Source organism: Oryzias latipes, chromosome 10 (genome assembly GCF_053564925.1).
Source record: "Oryzias latipes strain Hd-rR chromosome 10, Olatipes_Hd-rR_3.1".
Taxonomy (NCBI): Eukaryota; Metazoa; Chordata; class Actinopteri; order Beloniformes; family Adrianichthyidae; genus Oryzias; species Oryzias latipes.
In genome coordinates this window covers 26922721-26928974 of record NC_136246.1, presented here as the reverse complement: position 1 = coordinate 26928974, position 6254 = coordinate 26922721, and the positions used below count along the sequence as shown (strand labels likewise).

Sequence of the window (6254 nt, the reverse complement as noted above, 5' to 3'; positions counted from 1 at the left end):
ATGCCCAGTTTAGCTTAGTCTGTTTAGTTTAGTTTAGCAATCAGCCTTTGCATTTTAGAACTGATTTTATGTCTTGTACAATTAGTGAAGCTATTAGTGGGCTATAGAAATAAAATGGAATTTTTTAGCACGTTCTTGAATGCACCACACATGTATAGCATAACAGTTAATAACAGTCAATTTTGAATAGCCAATAAAACTAAAGGTGAGAGCAACTCTAAACTGGATTCCTCTGAGAAAAACCAACTTAGCTTGAAAAACCATAAAAACTCTAAAGACTACAAATGGAGCCATTATATTTTGAAAGCTTGTAACAGGCTAATGTGCAGCTGCATAAATCAGCTTATTCCACTCAAACATGTTTGTGTATCATAAAACATATTTTTGTTGGTAAGGCTTATGTCATTTTTTTTTTTACCTTTAACAATCGTTAGCGATTTAATGCTTCGCCGTTACAGCAGCTGGTTGTTGAGATGGAAATGTAAACAAAAATCATCCAAAAGCTGCATTTCTGCCAATTATAATAGATAGCTGTGTAAACAAACACAAACCAAAGTGAACCTTATAGTTTTAAGGCTTCACTGGCACTCATTAAAAACTTCACATCAGTTTTTAATGAATGTGTCTGCTCACGCAGAAGCTAAACACTGTTGTTGCTGTAAATGGAAAATATCTGTTTATTCGGCTTGATTCAATGTTTGATTTATACAATTCGGTGCTGTTGTGACAAAACTATTTGTGAGTCCGACCCAGAAGTGCATATTTGTATCTCTGTTTGAAAGTGTTTATTTTGTGTTAATGTGACGTCCCAGCGGGCTTTAAAACCATCTGTTTTGGGACGGGATCCTCTCTCCACAGACAGTCACAGCACTGACTGTTTCTGCTGCCTGTCCCACATCTTTTTTTTCTCCTCATCTCACTCATTTCTCTGGCTCTGGAACTTGCTTTAGGCCTCCTAAGCGTAGGCTTCACTCATGTGAAATAGAACAAAGGACACTTGAGAAAAGAACCCTCCCCCTCCAACCCGCGTCTGTCATAACATTACGGTTTTTCTATTTCATTGTATGTGTCCTTATTTTACCATATATTTAGATTCATAGTTCTATATTTATTTTTGATGGGTTCAAAGTCGTCCTTAGAATACTAGATATTGAAAAAGGTTGTGTGTAAGCCCCAACAAAAGTGTAATACATAAAAGGCTTGAATCCCTAAAAGGTATTTTATGTAAATAGCCTAAATAAAATATTTATTTTACATTCTGCAAGTACAATGCTCTTTCTGCAAATGAAAGAAATACTGTTTTTAGTTTAGTGGTGAACTATTACTGCTGCCTTGGAAAAACAAATGGTCGTACTACGGTCATATTTTTGTGATACAGTCCCATTGGATTGTGAAAGTACCATCCGCTGGTCATGCTCTATTGTCAGTGAAGCCATAAAGTTTGTTGCCAGTCAGCTTTGGGTCCACAGGTTCAGCTCAAGCTCAAAGCTAACACTCTTCACCAAACCCTAAGCAGTGACCGGCAAAGAAGTGACACACATAGACTTGTGGAAGCTACAACAAAAGTAAAAAAAAAAAAACTTAAAAAAATAAGAGAGGCTTGTGATGTTCATCATAGGTAAACCTCAACTATTAGAAACAAAATTATAAAAAAAGAAAAAAATCACACTGTCTGATTTTAAAATAATTTATTTGTAATTATGGAGGAAAATAGGTATTTAGTCACCTAAAAACAAGATTCCTTGCTCTCACAGACCTGTAACGTCTCCTATAAGAGGATCCTCTGTCCTCCACTCGTTACCTGTAATAATGTTACCTGTTTCTCTTTATAAAAGACACCTGTCCACAAGCTCAGACAGTCTCACTACAAACTATAGCCAAGACAAAAGAGGTGTCTAAGGACACCAGAAACCAAATTGTTGAGACGTACCAGTCTGGGAAGACAGAATCTGCAATAGAGAAGCAGCTTGGTGTGAAGAAATCAACTGTGGGAGTAATTATTGACAAATGGAAGACATTCAAGGCAACTGATAATCTCCCTTCATTTGGGGCTCCCTGCAAGATCTCACCCTGTGGGGTGAAAATGATTACAAAAAATCCTGTAAACACATGGGGGGACCTAGGGAATGATCTGCAAAGAGCTGAGACCAAAGCAACAAAGGCTACCATCAGTAACATACGCCGCCAGGGACTCTTGCAGTGTCCAGATGTGTCCCCCTGACAAAACCAGTACATGTGCAGGCCTTCTTAAGAATTTTGGATGATCCATAAGAGGACTGGAAGAATTTCCTATGGTCCGATAAAATCAACACAGAACTTATTGGTAAGAACTCTACTCATCATGTTTGGAGGAGAAAGAATGCTGAGTTGCACCTAAAGAGCACCATACCTGCTGTAAAGCACGGGGGTGGAAACATCATGCTTTGGGGCTGATCGTTAGCAAAGGGATCAGGACAACTGATCTGTATAAAGAAAAGAATCAATGGGGCCATGTATAATCAGATTTTGAGAGAAAAGCTCTTTCCATCAGCAAGGGCATTGAAGATGAAACATGGCTGGGTCTTTCAGCATGACAACAATCCCAAACACACTGACAGGATAACGAAGGAGCGGTTTCGTAAGAAGCACTTTACAAGGTCCTAGAGTGGCCTAGCGAGTCTTCAGATCTCAACCTCATAGAAACTATTTGGAGGGAGTTAAAAGGTTGGGTTGCCCAGCAACAGCCCCAAAACATTACTGCTCTAAAGGAGATCTGCATGGAGGAATGGGCCAAAATACCAGCAACACTTTGTGCACTGCAAATTTTGTCAATCTACCTAAGATTATTAATCTTAAAACTAGCTGTAAAATCTTATTGATCTTAATTTTAGATAAAAACAGCAGCACGTGTAAGATTATTAAACTTGTTTTAAGAAAAATATGCATTACCTGTCTTGATCAGTTTGTAAATCTAGAAAGTAGTCATTTTACATGCAAAACAAGAAAAAAACACTGCAAGCCTGATTTAAGGACAGGAAAACGTCCTAATTTAAGTTTATTAAACTTGTTTTAAGACAAAAATATGCATTAACTTTCTTGATCAGTTTGTAAATTTAGAAATTATTCATTTTCCATGCAAAACAAGAAAAAATACTGCAGGCCTGATTTAAGCACAGGTTAAGGTCTTAAGTTTATTTTAGATGTAACCATATTATCTGATATCCAAAAATGTACTTGAATACTGATGTTCAATAGCTCATCCAATATTTATAGGATAAACAATAGATACGTATTTTTGTTTTTAACTGCAATATCGTCATCAACATTATATTTGATCAAAACACTGATTTTGAAATGATATGATAACCAAGCTTGTTTTCAGCATTTATAAACGTAAGCAAGATTAGGTATAGCTAGTTCATAAGCAAGAAGGTCTCTGTTAAAACAGTGTTTCATAAACCTGGCTTCATGACAATGTTGTCTGTCTTGTCAACAATCCATTGTTACCACAAAATCTTTTGTGTAGGTCCAAAAGTAAGTATTGTTTTATTTGCAGAAATGATAATTGGCAACAAGCAACTTCACTCTAACAGCATGGTTATCTGATTTAAATTTAAATTATAAACAGTACTTTGCAATCCACAGATGATGCAATCATAATTCTACCGCGCTTGGTTTGGGCAATACCAACTCAATATTTTGTGCAAAGATCTATTTTGAATCGAAAGATTGTACAAATCAGACAATGATTATCTTCCTTAATAAAATAAGTTATTTGTTATATCAACCAAGGTTTACGTAGAATATTTGATCTTTTAAAATATGTATTTTTCATGTTTTGTCGTAATTTTTCAATGGAACATTCCGGCGGGCACAAGCAAAAATGGAAAAGTCCATTGTGACCAAATGAAGGGGGATTAATATGTTCAGAAGACTTGCTTAAGATAAACTAGTAGAGCCAACACGTTATATGCTGTTTTATAACTTATTTATTTTCATAATGATGGCATAAGGAAGTGTATCACAAAAAAATTAATTATATTTATTGCATTTTTGGGATACCCTTTGAGTATTTTCATATTCTGACAGACCCAGCGCCATCTTGTCACATTTGCGACGTACATCTGATGATCCAGAACATGACGAGGACGAACAGGAAAAACGTTTAGGAATATAATATTCGGCGGACAAGATAAAAGGAGGTAAGCTATATTAAATTATATGACATAGAATAAATCACCATTACGCTCCACGCAGCTGGTAAAGATTATAAAGTGGGTTTAAACATCTTGAGAAGCAGGCTAACGGAGCAACTAGCTAGCTTGCGCTAGCACTATTTTAGCTACTCCGTCACTTTTTTGTAAGTATCCTGTATACATCATAAATATACTTTAAAATACAATTAATGAGATTTTGGTTCTGTTTAAATATGTTAAATTAATGTTTTGTTTAGTAAAAATGTATTTCAGTGTTAAGAAGTATGCTATTGTAAGCTAACTTGAGTTATTGCTAGCCCAATACTGCTCAACTGTAACTCAGTTTTATGCTAGGGTTGCTAGATTGGGCAGTTTCCCACCCAAATCGGCCAGTTTGAAAGACTGTTTGTCATGTATGCTTGATGATCTTAAAGTTAGAATGAAAACTTGCTGTTATTAAAAATTGTGACTTTAACATTTTTAAGTTTGAGAGTTACTATTGTTGGCAGAAATTAAAACACAATTTTTGATCACTTCTAGTGAATAAGGATAGTATGCAAGTACAAGCTAGGCATTATAAAACTCTGCAGGAAATGTACAAAAAGTAGAAGCCCAAGCTGATCTTAACAGTTTTTTGATCTGGAGTTTCAGGCCAAACGAGCTTACATTGATTGTGGAGCCATAAGAGGAGATACCAGAGCTTCATCCATCGTGGATGTTTATCCAGAGAACTGCATCATGTAAGTATTATGTAAAAAGTATAAAGTAAAATTTTAAATGTATATATATTTTTCATCTCTTGGTTTGTCATTGCAGGTGCCTAGAGAAATGCTTAGAGTCCTTGCTCCCCACTATGAATTCATTGAGGAAGTCAGAATGTGATGGGAGGATTGCTGCGCCAGGGTCATTTTACAGAGTATGAAAGAAGGCAATAAAGCCACCAATCAACAGGGATAAAAGTAAGTTTATGCCTTTTTGATACATGTAGTTAGATGCGTGAATGCTTCTTCTCAGAAAATACTAGGTTCTATGTGTTTGTTCTTCAAGAAGTAAAATTTATTTTATTGTGTTTCAGTGGAAGCCAACTTTGCTCTGGTGAAGGCCCTTCCCATTCTCTTTCCCCCAGTGGCACCTCCATCAAAGAAACTGGGGTTTGCTAGTGAAGCTTTACTGCATGTTCAGGAGGTAAATTTTTATTTTTGCCCTAAGCAGATACATAAAGAAATTACTACATTGGAGATACTAAAGGAAAAACTTTTTTCTGCTTTATAGTCAACAGAAGATCCAAACGTCTTCATCCAGAAAAGAGGCCTGTCAAGTCCAGTCTTGGTGTTCGATGGCTGTAGATGAATCGTTGCTATTGGTTTGATGCCAGTGACGTTTGAAAAAGAAAAGCTTCACGAGGGTCTGATTTTCTAAATGGCATATTATTACACACTACATCTGACCTACACAAATTGCGTGGCCACCCTTCTGTCATTCAGACAGAGATCCTTCAGGATACAATTCACAAGTGGGACATCACCACCACATGAAAGAGCATTAAAGTAAAGAATTTGTTGGAAGATAAACTGCTTTTGCAGTTCAATGTTTATGTCTGTTCTTTAGATGAGTATTCTAATTGTGTTGTTAAAGAAATAGTTGTATTCCTAGTGCCTTTGGGTAAATTTGTATCACAAATCTCAGTTTGTAAGTTGAATAAAAGAATCGAAAAGTGAATTTGTTTTCATTCTTTTTAGTATTGAAACAAGAAAAAATATCTTTTGCAACAGCTTGTTTCAAGATGTATTTTCTGAATTTTAGTAGGCAATAAATTTTAATCAAGCTCCTATATCCTAGTTTCTAGTTTTTTTGTCTTAAATTACTGCTTAAAATAAGTGTTTTTGCCTAATTTCAAGATTTAACCGATTTACTATGGCTTAGATATTTTTACTTAAATCAAGACATCTTGTTAAGTAAAATTTACTAGCTGCATGGACAGATAATTTGACTTATTTCTAGTCGATTTCTACTAAAAACAAGTACTTTTTTCTTGAATTAAGATGGTGGTTTTTTGCAGTGTGACAACCTTGTGAGGAC

The 6254-nt window shown here is 35.6% G+C and overlaps 1 long non-coding RNA gene across 4 annotated transcripts; it reads left to right on the top strand.

The window, feature by feature from the left end:
- Positions 1–3797: 3797 nt before the first annotated feature.
- Positions 3798–5894, top strand: LOC111948036 (uncharacterized). 4 transcript variants are annotated; one of them, XR_013658406.1, is made up of 5 exons: positions 3798–4181; positions 4827–4915; positions 4992–5134; positions 5251–5360; positions 5448–5894. It is a non-coding gene; the product is annotated as an uncharacterized LOC111948036 (long non-coding RNA). The 4 variants fall into 4 exon arrangements; XR_013658405.1 differs by having other exon boundaries at positions 4821–4915; XR_013658407.1 differs by lacking the exon at positions 3798–4181 and adding an exon at positions 4188–4339 and having other exon boundaries at positions 4821–4915.
- Positions 5895–6254: the final 360 nt, after the last annotated feature.